General features: G+C 42.9%; 1 pseudogene; it reads right to left on the minus strand.

The window, feature by feature from the left end:
* Positions 1-14,429, minus strand: part of LOC115290726 — a 39,981-nt pseudogene that overhangs the window by 5,894 nt on the left and 19,658 nt on the right.

A 14,429-nucleotide genomic window follows, 5' to 3' on the forward strand; every position in this document is an offset into this window, starting at 1 on the left:
TCAGAACAGTGTGTCCTAGTGAAATGTGTATCCCTTCCAGATGTTAAATAAACTTATTAAAGCAATATGTATCTTGCATGCGGTCAACTCTGAAATGGTGGCCGTTTTAAACATTTGTGACTTTAACGTGAAACAGACATTGGCTAATGTCTAATTGTTCTACCGTTTAGAACAGATATCAATCTACCAAGTACAGATTTTGTTGGGACACTTTGTAGTAGGAAGCCATGACAAAAGTGTCTGCTGACTTATTGTAACCTGGGAAATTGTGCTGTGTTGAGAGAAGTCTCTGTTTGCTTTTTTAATAACAGAAACCCTGGCCTGGGATGGCCTGTGTGCTCTGAGGGAATGTGCCGAGCCCCAGCCTTGTTTTTCTCTTGCCTTCTGTGTCAGGGTGCTCCTTTGCCAAGCCTTTATGCAATTTGAGTCAAAACATTCTGCATCTGAGCTCATCACTTGTGAAAAAGGGTTTCAACAACAGCTCAACATGTAAAATTACTGGGGGCTTTTTCAGTCAGGGTTTCAATTTGAATTTCCTGAAGCTTGGAGAAATGCAGCAGTTCTTCAGTGTCTTAGCATTCCCCTCTCTGGACGGAAGTGAGGCTGTTGGCTTCCTGCTGTGACTAAACAAATGAATAAAGATTTATTTGAGGGAGGTATGTAGATGGTGTATCCATGGCTTTAAGTATTGTTCATTTCACTGGCTGACCTGGGGTGTTTTTCCATATACAATGGCCCAGTGTGCTGATTTGAGCACCCATCTTGGGCTCAAAATAAGAATTAATATTCGTGAAAACCATCTCGTCTGGTCAATGTGGATTTCAGCTAGAAATCACTCTAACTTCTAAAAGGAGAAGTAGATCTAATTTGTATCTATTCTTTACTTTTCTGGAGGGAGGGAGATCTAGAAGTGAATTGGGATTCTTTTAGGACTCAGGGTCAGGGAGAACCAGGTGAGAGTATAGGAGGAAGACAAGAATGGCTTGGGGAGGAGGAGTGGAGGGGTAAATGGGTGAAAGTCAAGCCTAATCTTCATTGCTTTGTCAGGTCATATAGGGATGCGAGCACTCACCTGGTGCTCCCTTAGTCTTCTCTGAGAATTTCTTAGCCTGGGATCTAATGCTTGCCCCTGTCAGAAGGTCATCATATAGTCATGTATTTGTGCTCCAATAACTGAATTTGATTTTTTAAAGCTGCCCTAACCTGAATCCCTGACTTACTGATGGTGAGATTGTGTGACCCCTACTCCCAAGAATGGTGAAGAAGATGGATAAAAATCATTGACCAAAGTTTTATTAACCATATTGAGTTTAATCATGGATAATACAGAGAGGAAAATTTCTTCCTTGAAATCATGCATGTTTATCAGTTTTATATAGGTATTGATTGCCTTTGCCATATGTAACATTTTATGCTTTTATGGGACTTTTCTTAAAATGTCTCTTGGTCAAAGTTACTGAGTCGAATCTGGGGTTGAGGGGTTAGCTTGTTAGAGGTAGACATGGGCTCAGTGGAAAGGAGATTCACAGATGAAGGGGGGGGCTCCTGGAATATCGTATTGGTCTTTCTTTTTCTCTTTGCTCCTTTTTCAGGTGTCAAGTTTTCAAAGAACAAACAAAAAGCCTCTCTTCTTTTGATGACTTCGAAGAAATGTTTACCATCAAGGGTGGAGGCGAGAAGTGTATCCTATGTAACCTGGGGTTCTCTCAAAACACCTAACGTGCAGGGCTCTTTGGAAGCCCAACGCGGCAACATGGCACCTTTCCAGATGCATGCAGGTGGATAGAGTTTCTCCCCAGGTCATGGGCTACAGCCTGAAAGGGACTTTAAATTTTCTGCCAGTTATACCCAGCTTGGTATGGAACTAGAAGTGAATTGGAATCCATGTTCTAAGAGAAGAGACTCCACATTGATCTAGGCTTTCCAATATCTTGGATCTCTTCCCTCTTCCAAATGAATCTGCAATCCTCACTGACCTCAGAGACACTTGTCTTTTTATCTTTCATCCAACCCTAAGTCATCTTGCTAGACAGAATTTTGCTTTTGAGGAAGTGGGGAGGGTCCTTTCCAGATTAAACAGGAGAAATAGTCAGTCAGTCTGAATATACTTCTTTTTGCCTTGTTACATAGGTTTATAAATCATGATAAAACCTCACTTGGAATGACTAAAGGGCAGACCAGTTTAGAGAATGATCTGAAATACTGAGAACTATGAAAAGGATGCATGGCTATAACTAACAGGTATATGTAATGACACGCACTAGTGGCTAAAAATGTGTCCTTAGGACTCCCAGAGTAAGGATCTGCTAGTTTGCTTTAATGAATTGAGGAATGCCACTTGTATTTAGCATGTTTCTCACCAGCTAGCAACTGTGTATGAAATATTTGAAAACAGCTTGTGCTTCTGAATAGCTTAGACTTCCTCTTATTTACCTTGTTGCTCACATAAAATCTTTCACTGGTGCAAACTTTAGACCACTTTGTATCCCCCTGGTGATTAGCACATCGTGGAGGACAGCACGAATCGGACTTTAGCACATGATCTGTATTGGGAACTTGATAAGACTCCTCTGAGGAACATTCAAGAAGGGAGAGCAAGGCAGAGTCACGCCATTCAACAAATGTTTGTTGAGTCTTTCTCTTTCCCGCCCAAACAGTTCTTGATGTGGCAAACTGGGGTAATATGAGAAGAGCAGCTGAACACAGAAATAAACAAACGGCACCCACACATTCTAGGAACCACGCTCCAGCCACAGACACCTCTCTGCTCCTCACATCTCTCAGCCAAATGACCAACAACGGAGGCCAAACACAGATTTGAATTTCACTTCCTCTCCCTTCTTCTACCCAAACTCTGGGGATTAGGGACTAGACAGTAGGAGGTGGAAAAAGAGAAACAAAATCTGAATAACCGCAAAAGCAAATGGCTTTGGGGTAAATTCTAAAGCTGACCACAGGAAAAGGAAATCACTAAATATTTTGGTTTTTCTCTCAAAACTTCTTTTTGAGTCCCACTGCTTAAAATACTGTCTAGTCTCTCTCCGCGTGTGTCTCTCTGCTTCCTAATTTCCTCCACATCTTTAATGGGCCCTGTGTTCATCTCTGAACATTATTTTCACTTGAAGTTCATGCTTTTTCCTGAACTTAGCTAAAATAGTGCCCACTTATGAATTTCTTTATATTCTCTACTCTGGCTACAAGTGTTCTTCCAGCTTTTGAGAAGTCAGTCATAACTTACAACTTCTGAATTCCACTTTTTTCTTCTCCAATTGCTTTTTCTCATAGTTCAACATTTGGTCTATTGCTCTGACTCATTCTCTTTCTCTGTGCACACCAGAGGCTTATTTATTTATTTATTATTTATTTAATGTTTATTTTTGAGAGAGAGAGAGACACAGAGAGAGAGAGAGAGAGAGAGAGAGAGAGAGAGACAGAGCATGAACAGGGAATGAGCAGAGAGAGAGAGAGGGAGACAGAATCCAAAGCAGGCTCCAGGCTCTGAGCTGTCAGCACAGAGCCTGGCACGGGGCTTGAACTCACCAACCCTGAGATCATGACCTGAGCTGAAATCAGAAGCTTAACCGACTGAGCCACCCAGGTGCCCCAAGAGGCTTTATTTTTTATTATCCCTTTCTGAAAAGTCCTCTGACCCAAAGGCTACATTCCATTTATATGAAATCAATTAAGTTAATAGGGCAGAGGGCAGAGGGCAAAGTGCCATTCAGCATGGTGCATTTTGGGATGAGGACAAGAAATCCTGACTCATGCACAGCACATCAACACCCGACCCAAATTCAGAGTCTGTCTGGCATAAACAGTTTTCAGCATAAAGGGCCCGAGGATAGGGAGAGTCCAGGAGCTAAGACCTTCCCACCAGCCTCCCTCTACTTCACCCTTGTTCCTTCCCCAATATCTCAGGGTGTCTGAGGGACACAGCTGTTATTTCTGTTTTGAGAATGCAACAAGGGCAGCAGGACCCCTTGTTAACCTTGGTACCAGAAACAAGGATTTGCCCCCAAAGGATTCCTGCTTCCCTAGGAAGAACTCTTTCCAGAGGAAGAACTACCTCCACCACCACCATAGTGGTGGTGCCGATGGGTGACTTGGTGGGGCACGAGGGCCCCCATCTCTGACAGATTTTCTTAAAACCACTAGCAATCAGCATGCAGCAAAGCATGCGGCCAAAACTATCGTATGAACACATACATAAAACAGTTGAGAAAGCATGCGATTAAAATTGTTATGTAAAACAACAGTTGAAAAATAATTGGCAAAGCCTGTGTTGAAAAAGCATCCCATCATAATTTACAGAAGGAAGACACTAAGAAAGTGCTGTATTTTGCCACTGGTGAAACAGAGAGTTCAAAGGGTCAAGTCCATTTAAGAAACCCTCTAGGTGGATTGGTAGTTGCTGGTGTCGGGGCAACAGGGGCAGCTAGCGAGCACCTGTTGTTACATCCACCGTGTAAGCTCAGCTTCAACTCATTCACCTAGCGACCGGCCCTGTCTCTATCATCTCTCAGCCCCTCCTATTGAATGATTCTAGAGCTTCCACTGGCTGTGGGTGAGGAGCACAGGGACAGGAATCAGGACCGTGGGAACACGTAGGGCAGAGAAAGACTCTGTGATCGGTGGAGTTTGAAAACTCAGGAGTCCATTTTAATTTCTCCTCGTGTTGTTGCTGCTGTGGACTGACATTTACTTGCTATTTTGCATGTGCCCAGAACTTCATCTACTTTATCGGTAGCCCTTCTGACAACCTTGAACGGAAGATTTTTTCTCTCCGTTTTCTTGAATGAACCCCATTGGTTTGATGAGTTAGAACACATTTATTGCAGCACAGCTAGTAAAAAGGCAAAGATCCCACGAAGATGTCTGACCATAAATCTGATGCCCCTCCCAGCACCCACGTCCCTGCGAGGATCATGGACTGACCTGCAGTACATAGAAAGCTCCGCAGTCATGAAATGGCTTATGGCGAATTTTAGCCTGATTTTATGTACAATTCCATTTGATTATTCAGAGATAAACAAATTTCCCTTTGCAGGCACAAAAGGCCATCTGTGCAGCCTAAAACAACATTGTAATCTCCTATCCAATTTCCTGTCTGCATATCTTTTTAGAGTAATTATGGCTCATCTCTCTAGGTTTTCCATTGATATCCATGTTTTGTTGATTTTTCTCCAGATGCATTGGGGGCATGTGTCCAAATTAAATATCATTTATTTCCTACCTCTTAGTTTTAAGTTTCTTCTGTCCTTTACTCAGTGTGGGGTTTGTGTTATATTCCCATTAGTATCTTACAAATCCGGCTGCAGGGTGTTAATTACACATCCATGTGATGAGACAATAAGCTCAAGGCATTCACTTCTACCTATTATTTAATCTTGAACTCCTCAAGGTTAGACCTTGGTCATAGGTAATGCTTGGCATCAACCACTAAAGAACACATCTGACTTTCAGCTTAAACACTCAATTCGCCCTCGTCATCCTCACCTGCCCCCCAAGCCATGAGGCAGGGTGTAATTGTCTACAGCTCTTAACTAAAAGTCAAAGCCGGCAAGATTGCATGGCTTGCCCAGGCTTATGCAACAATAGAACCGTGAACAGGACTAAAGCTTTTATTGTCATGACTATAAAAAATTAAAACCATTCATGCTTCACATGCATTTTATAAAAAAATAATTGACAAGTATTTATTAAATTTCTCTTTATTTGTTGGCATGAAAAACGATGTTCAGGTTTTTATTTCAAGTGAGCTATGCTCACCTTGGAGCGGCTTTGGGGGAAATGCTGACATCAGTGGAGCATGTTTTCTCAGCCTTGGGGGGCTTCCACTTCTAATTCCTTATCTCAGGTTTGGTTCCCACCACCTCATTCCTCTGGGGCACTTAGAGCTTCCTTATCTGTTCTCTGCCTAGTCTACCTTCCTGGTCTCCACTTTGAAGTTCTGGCCTCTTGGTGCTTCTTAAATCACAGCCTGATGCGGTCCTCTGCCCTTCAAGTCAAAGGTCCAGCTTTTGATGGATTCTCAGTCTGGAACATCTAAGCTCAAAGGTCCTTAACAGAGAGCTTTTCATTCCTAAATCTTTAAGAGACACACATGGGCTTCAGAGAGGTGATACTTTGATTTAGGTCCACATGAAGAGGTAAGGAACTGATGTCATAGCAGCTCTTGGGCTGGCTTTACCGAGCCTGAGAATGGAGGGGAAAGGCATGAGATTCCAACCCAGCTGGCACAGATGAGGCACGTGGGAAGCAGCCTGGGAAGGTACGTTTCGGAACCAGTGGCAATAAGTGAGTTTCAAAATGTTGCTGACTTCACAAGGGCACTTACTCCTCTGTGGGCTATTACTTCCAACACTGATTGCTCTTCTCAAAAATTCTTGATTTGGGGTGCCTGGGTAGCTCAGTTAGTTGAGCGTCTTACTCTTGATTTTGGCTCTGGTCATGATCTCATGCTTGTGAGATGGTGTCCCACATCAGGCTCTGTCCTGGGCATGGAGCCTGCTTGGGATTACCTCCCTCTCTCTCCCTCTACCCCTCTCCTCCCACTTCTCTCTACCCTCTCAAGGAAAAAAAAAAACAATTATTTGTTTTGACCAAAAAAAAAATCCACTTAATTATTAATTGCTGGAGAGGGTATGGAGAAATAAAAAGTGGGTATTAGTGCATCCCTTATGAAAAAAAATTTGTACTTTTGGCCAAGAGTCGTAAAAATGTTCATGTCCTTTGAATCAGTAATCCGTTTTCTGGGACTATAGCCTCAGGAAAGAATCTTGCATGTAACCTGCAAGCCTGAGCCACAGTGTGAAGGTACACATATCCATTTTCTAGTTAGGGCCTTGAACTTCCAGTGCTCTATTAGCAGGAGGTCAAGTGTTAGTCAAGTTTGAGGCTTCCCATGTCCCACTTTATTGGTCAAGAATACTAGGTGCTTCATTCAATCCAAAGAGGGTCAGAAAAGAAGACAATCGGATGAGCCTACAGCTGAGCCTCCAGTTTCAGTTACTGTGGCGTCTGTCATTATCACCAGCTCTACTGTTGAAAGTGGTCCAGGGCACCCACGTCCAGGGTCAGACTGAGGTCCCTGTTAGCCTCAGTACTTGTCACAGAAGCTCTTTTTGAAACACGATCCCATGCCCCAATGCCAAGCTTATTAATAGTCTCCACATTTTGGCCCCCAAGTTTCCAGCTCAAATGCTTATGTTGTCATTTGTCCTTCCCAGAACAACATCCTTCCAGAACAGGGTGGCTGGGCCCAGAGGTGCTTCAGTCTCAGCTATGTGAGGAACAACATACTTACAAAAAAATTAGAAGGATGCCTGGGAGGCTCAGTTGATTAAGCATCTGACTCTTGATTTCGGCTCAGGTCATGTTCTCATGGTTTGTGAGACTGAGCCCATGTCCAGCTCCAAGCTGACAGTGCAGAGCCTACATGGGGTTCTCTTTCTCTTCCTCTTTCTCTACTTCTCTCTCCCTCTCAAAATAAATAAATAAACTAAAAAACAAAAACAAAAAAATCCCCATGAGATTGAATGAGCTCACTTAGGAGAAGGGCATATAGATGAATAGGATAAGAAGATCTAGAAAAGTCTCCCATCATTCCATCATGTAGAGACCAGACAGAGAAAGGGGAATCAGCAGAAAGTCAGAGGTGTTGTAGCAGGTTAGAAAGGAGGAGAAGAGAAATGGTGTCATGGAAACTGGGAGAGAAGATTTTAAGGAGAGAGTGGTCAACTGATCAAATGCTACTGAGAAGTTAGTAAGATGAAGGATGAACACAGAGATGCTCTTTGGATGACTAAAGGAGGTCGTTCATGACCTTGAGATAAGAAGATTCAGTGGCAGGGAGAGGAGGAAAGTCTTCTGGAGTTGGTTGAGCTCAAAGTGGTGAGGAAGTGAGGCTGGGACTGTAGATTATTCTTTTTTTTTAATGTTTTATTTATTTTTGATACAGAGAGAGACGGAGCATGAGAGGGGGAGGGGCAGAGAGAGAAGGAGACACAGAACTGGAAGCAGCTCCAGGCTCTGAGCTAGCTGTCAGCACAGAGCCTGACACGGGGCTTGAACCCACGAACGTGAGATCTGACCTGAGCTGAAGCCAGAGGCTTAATCGACTGAGCCACCCAGGCGCCCCTGTAGATTATTCTCTCAGGAAGTTGTGCTTTGAAAGAGATAAGGAGTGGAAGTGTGCCCAGAGGGAGTCATGGCTGCTCATGGAAATGATCTAGGAGAGATGGAGTGGCTGCTTACATAGAGAAGAGAGAGGTTCATGTTCACTGAGGGAGAAAGACCTTAGGAAGGATGAGATGATGCTATCCAGAGCATAGATACAAAAGTTGGCCTTTAAGGAAGAGGGCATGCACATGGAGTCCCTGGCACAGTACCTGGTACAGACAATAAATGTGCAATGAGTACTTGCCATGGTGATTGTGAGTGTCTGGGTTGAATAACCAAAGAGAACAATTACTGACTGGCTCCTCATTGCTCAAAAACCAGGCGGTGAAGAATGGCCTCCACAATTGATATGGCCTGGCCAGAGAGGAAAATGAGGAACAGGCAGAGTGGGCCATTCTTCTCTTCTACTGCCCTGCTCAGACAGGGAGGACTCTCACATCAGGGGCATCCTGGTGTTCATGGAAGATGGGAAGATCCCACCGATTGATGAATTACTGATAATGACTGTCTTTCCATTGAGTCTGTTACTTTCTTTTTCACTGAATTGTGTCAGCCTAATAATAATGCTCTTCAGAGTTCCCAAGAGCAGCTGCTGGGGCCACGGGGAATGTGAAGAAAACCAAAACCACAATCTCAAAACCTCTCCTATTGCACAATCAAGATGTAAACCAATATAACTGCTCAGGCACATACCCAGAAGTGGCCATTTCACTGGCCCCTGCAAAGACAGCCTTCTAACCAATTTGTGTAGCAACCAAAGAGACCCCAAGTTATAGCTGTTATTCCAGAAATTACTGTATTTAAGCCAGGAACTCAGAGTTTTATCTTTGTGGAATGTTACTGTTGGTCCCTTGACCTCACTATTGAGACAGAGTGAGTTGTGTTCCTTGCCAAATAGCTGAGGAAGAAAAAGTCCATGTCTTCACAGCATTGTTAAAAAGAAAGAATTTCTACAGAAATTCTACAGAAAATCTTCAGTCACTTTCCCACTCAATAATTTAATTTACAATTAAAACAAAAATGTATTAGTCAGGATTCTTAGCTGCAAACATTAGAAACTAGCTTTAATGGCTTTAAACAAAAAAAATTGTCAAAAGAATAGGGGACACCTGGTTGGCTCAGTCTGTTGAGCGTCCAACTCCTGATTTCAGCTCAGATAATGATTTCACTCGTGAGTTTAAACCCTACATTGGTCATCAAGCTGACAGTGTGGAACCTGCTTGGGATTCTCTTTCTCTCTTTCTCTCTCTCTGTCCTTTCCCTGCTCTATCTCTCTCTCAAAATAAAGAAATTAACTTAAAAAAAGAATAATGGAAATGATCTGTCCATTAAATGGAATGGTTAAAATATATCATGACATACTCAATGAAACACACAACAGTGAGAAAAGAACCAACTCTTGTTACATACAATATGAATGCATTACATAGACATAATATTGAGTGAAAGAAGCCAGACAGTATGTATTTCCATTTATATGAAGTTCAGAAAAATGCAAAACAAATCCATGGTGTTAGCATCAGTGTAGTAGTTAATCTGTGGTGGACGAAGGGCTAACGGAGCACAAGGAGGGATTCAGGGTGCTGGTTAGACAAGTGTGCTCAGTTTGGATAATTCATTGAGCTGCATACTCTTGATATGTATTCCTTTCTCCATGTATTTCTTCATGAAATTCTCACAGAAAGAAATCAACAGAAGGGTTATTAGTAAGTCAAAATATCACCAGTAGGTGCTGGAAACTCAGGTTTGGGGCTATAGGTCTGAGTGTGCCTTCCAAATCTGCGAGAAACTTGAACAAGCACATCTTTCTGTGGCCACTGAGCACCAGCTGCTGTCATTTGCTCTGCAGATCCTCCCCCAGGACACACACATCACTACCTGACATTTGGTTACAGGTGCATTTGTTTATTTCCTATCTCCTCCACTAGAATGTGAGCTCACTGCTGGCTCATAGTAGATACTCAGAAAACGTACCAGATGCAATTGCCTTGCTCATAACTGAGCTGGGCTCTCCTTCTCATGGATGCCTTTTTTCTTTAGATATGTTATCAGTCAGAATCCAGTTAAGTCTTGTGCCAGGAACACATTTGTTCTTTCAGGCAGTCTCCCTCCCATATTTCTTCTCTGATTCATCAGCGTTGACTTTCAAGTGTTGGTCTCATCCAGCAATCTGACTTCCTGTCATTTCAAGTTCATGGTGGGAGAGTTGTCCTACTGTGACCCCTGTGTGCTCACAACGGAAATATGTGACATCCTGAGGCAACTGGCGAGGGAGAGGGTGGACAGAGATGAGAATGCGTCCATCAGTGGAAGAGTGATGAGGCAATTCCCCTGGTCCCTGACCGAAGGAGACTGCACAGACTCTTTCCAGGGTTGTCTCACCTTCACACCCACTACCCTCGGTCATTCACTTGTGGAGCCTGCTGGGGAATCCAAGAGTGGGATCTGGCCCTTCCACTGCACTTTCCGTCGTTTAGGATGTTTTCAGAAAGAATCTCAGGGGTGCTGTGCATATCCACCAGCTTTGAGCCTCACCTTTCCTGAGGTGGCCCATGGGGACGCTGACCAGGATGTTAGGTCTAAAGACAGATGCTCTTGTCTTATCTTGGAGAAGAACAAGGTAGAGAGAGCAGGTTGCCCCTTATCATTTTACCTAGAACTCTCATACTTCTACTAAAGCCACCTCAATTCTACCCAACAATGGAAGGTCAGAGAATTATTCCGTGTGACCACGTGGATAATTTTGTCCTACGTTTGTGCATTTCTTTCCTGAATCAGGGTAGATGGTTTGGGAGGGGTGCATGACAAACCTCAAAAGGCATCTGTACTCTTGAGTTGCGAGAAAAGAAAAAAGAAAACCTGGCTGGATTATTTCCACTGCCCTCCCTTGCCTGTCCACTGCTTTACTGCTTGCCCATAATGCCTCACATTCTCTTCCTACCTCCATCTTCTCCCTTCAGCAGATAAACTATGTTTCTCACTGCCTGATGCACCTTTTCACTGGAAGTTTCAAACAGTATCTCAAACAGCATAGCTAAAACCAGATTAACAATCTTGTATCCCACACCAAGTTTTTCTTCTGGTATCTTTAGTTTAGTGACAGTACCATTTCTCCCTCTACCCACGCTCCACATCAAGGACCTCCATAGCCAGTTGTTTGCTAAGTCTTGCCAATCTTTCTTCTCAAGAGTTTGAGCTCTTGGGATTCCTGGGTGGCTCAGTCAGGTAAGCATCCAACTTCAGCTCAGGTCATGATCTCATGTTCGTGGTTTTGAGTCCTTCATCAGGCTCTCTGCTGTCAGCACAGAGCCTGCTTTGGATCTTCTGTCCCCCTGTCTCTCTGTCCCTGCTCTGCTCTTTCTATTAAAAAAAAAAAAATTAAAAAAAGGACTTGGTCTCCCTTGTCCATCACTGTCGCCACCTTCCTAATTCAGACCCTCATCATTTCCTACCCCTTCTGGCCTCCTTAAGAAGGAGTTTAGACCAGGTTTTTAGACCAGGCAGCATATTGCCTCTACTGCTTATTAACTGCAGGGCTTTGGGCATGTTGCTCAATTTCCTCCTCCACAAATTGGGATAATACCTCTTGCTATGAGAATTCAATCAGATTATGTATATAAAGTAGCACCAGGAAAAAACTCAGTAATGAGGGTGATTATTACCATTTGTCCTCTGATGACTCCAATTCATTTTCCTTACCACGGCTAGATTTTCCTTCAACGAGGCAGCTCCCATCATGTCTGACAAACTCCCAGCACCCCATGCAGGGGCTGGCTAACACCTAAGATTCCCATCCCGGCATTCCAGATTTTCCATAAAGTACTTGTCTAGACTTCTGATCTCTTACTCCCTTTGATTTACCCTGTGCCCAGTCAGATGGACCTCCCCACTCTTCCCCATATCCTCTGTGTCTACACTATGACCTGTGTGAATTGGCTTATGCCAAAACTACTGGTTGATTCACCTTCCTGTCCTTCAAGGTTTCGCTCAGATAGTTTCTCTCTGATAACAGAAAGTCTTTTTCTCTCCTTCTAAAGTCTTAGCCCATAACCACACCTTTCTTCAAGATGGCTCTTTCTTCCTGGTCCTAAAGCTGCCCATGTGTTCATCTTACTGGGGCTGGAAGAATCACCCTTCACCTGAGTTCATGTCTCCACATGTCAGGGTGAAAACTGAAACATTCAAGTGTTCATTTTCCCCTTCAGCTAACAAGATGCAAAATAACCAATTTGAGCTAACTCTCCACCAAATCCGTCAGCTAGATTAAGATATTGGTCTTGCTCAAATAAGAGCCTGAGCTGGGAGAATATTTGTGACTCTGAGAAACAGAAAAAGTCTGATTGTTCTGGCTCAAGCAACATTCAGCTCACACAGCCTGTTGCCCGGTGGCCTCCCTGCTTCTGAGTTGTCTGCTTCCAAGAGATGAAGGACACAAGAACGTACACTCGTCTTGTCTCATACAAGATGGGGTCGTCAATTCCAACTGATGGAATGTTTTCAGATGAAACTTGAGCTTTTAAGCAACAATTAGATGTAAATGTCAGCTGTCTTTAAACTATTTGAGGACCCCCCCAATTTTTTTTCCAATGGCTCCTTCTTCCAAAATCCATGCCAATTTCTTAAATGTGCTACTCCCACTATGAGTAGCAATGCTTTCCTCCAGAGGCTAGCCACAGCCTGGAGGGCATGGGAGGAAAACCATGAATCCTGCCAGAAAGCTATGCTTTAAATATATGAGGTTAAATTCCATTTTGAAAAGTTTTAACTTAACTTCCCTTCCCTTCAGAGCCCTATCTCACTTCATACTATTTTTGACCTGATTTGAGTGCTTTTGGAATATCTTTCTTAAAAAAATTAAGTAAAGAAATCAATAGGATATTGTTAGTTTTAAGAGGAATATGCATTTGGGAAATATTTATGAGTTAGGCCAGTCAGACTGGAAAAGAATGCTAAAGGCTTAAAATGTTTGTGCACATAGTACTGTTTTTATAATTTTGCAGTTTTGTATTGAAATATATCACACAGTGCCCCGTCGACCCATGATTTCATAAATGGTACTCAAATATGTCAGGTTTGTTTGATGAACTTATTTGTCTGTAAAGTCTTTTATTGTTGTTTTCATATATATTTATCTGACTTATTTAAAAAATTTTTAATGTTCACTTATTTTTGAGAGACAGAGACAAAGTATGAGCAGAAGAGGGGCAGAGAGAAAGGGAGTCACAGAATCCCAAGCAGGTTCCAAGGTCTGAGCTGTCAGCACAGAGCCCACCACAAGGCTCGAACTCATGAACCATGAGGTCATGACCTGAGCTGAAGTCGGACACTTAACTGACTGAGCCACCCAGGTGCCCCTTATCTGATTTATTTTTGTTTTGCTTATCATGTTCTGAGTATATTTGTATTTGCTTTCCTCTTTCTCTTTCTGTAAAAGAATTGTCTTGGGAAAAATTTTAAGCATATACAAAATTAGAGAAAATAGTGTAATGAACTTCAAATATCAATTACCCAAATTCTACAGTTGTCAGTATGCTCCATTATGGCATCACTGCTACCTTTTTCTTTCTTTCTCCCTTTCCTTTGGCTGGAGTGTATTAAAGCAAATCTCAAAATTGTGTCATTTCACCTATGTATTTAAGTGTGCATTATTACAGGGGATCCTGGATGACTCAGTCAGTTAAGTGTCCTACTCTTGGTTTCAGATGAGGTCATATCTCACAGTTTCATGAGTTCGAGACCCCTCCTTCCACCCCCCACAGGGCTCTGTGCTGGCAGTGCCAGAGCCTGCTTGAGATTTTTTCCTTAATCTCTGCCCCTCCCTGAGTCAAGCTATCTCTGTCTCTGTCCAAATAAATAAATAAACTTAAAAAAAAAGTGCATTACTACAAATATGGGTATTTTCTTACTAACCACCATATCTATCAAAACTAAAACTAGTTTATTGGTTTCATATAGTACACTGTCCAAATGAAACTTGGCCCTCATTGTCTTTCTAGTGTTGCGTTGCAGCTGGTTTGCTTAAATCAGGTTGTAAGCAAGGGCCACACATGTTATTGAGTGCTGGGGGCAGGGAAAGAGCTTTAGGGTTTGGTAAGGGAGAGGTGTGAAGTATTATGAGTGAGAGGAGAGGCTCTGGAGAAGTGTTACTGAATAATGTGTCTTCAGGACTGGACTGGTTTAGCCGCTAGACAGTACTTCCTCCTGCGTAACTTCCTGTATGGATGGAAATTTAAGGGACTCGAGGATTT

Source organism: Suricata suricatta, chromosome 4, assembly GCF_006229205.1.
Source record: "Suricata suricatta isolate VVHF042 chromosome 4, meerkat_22Aug2017_6uvM2_HiC, whole genome shotgun sequence".
NCBI classification, from domain to species: Eukaryota; Metazoa; Chordata; class Mammalia; order Carnivora; family Herpestidae; genus Suricata; species Suricata suricatta.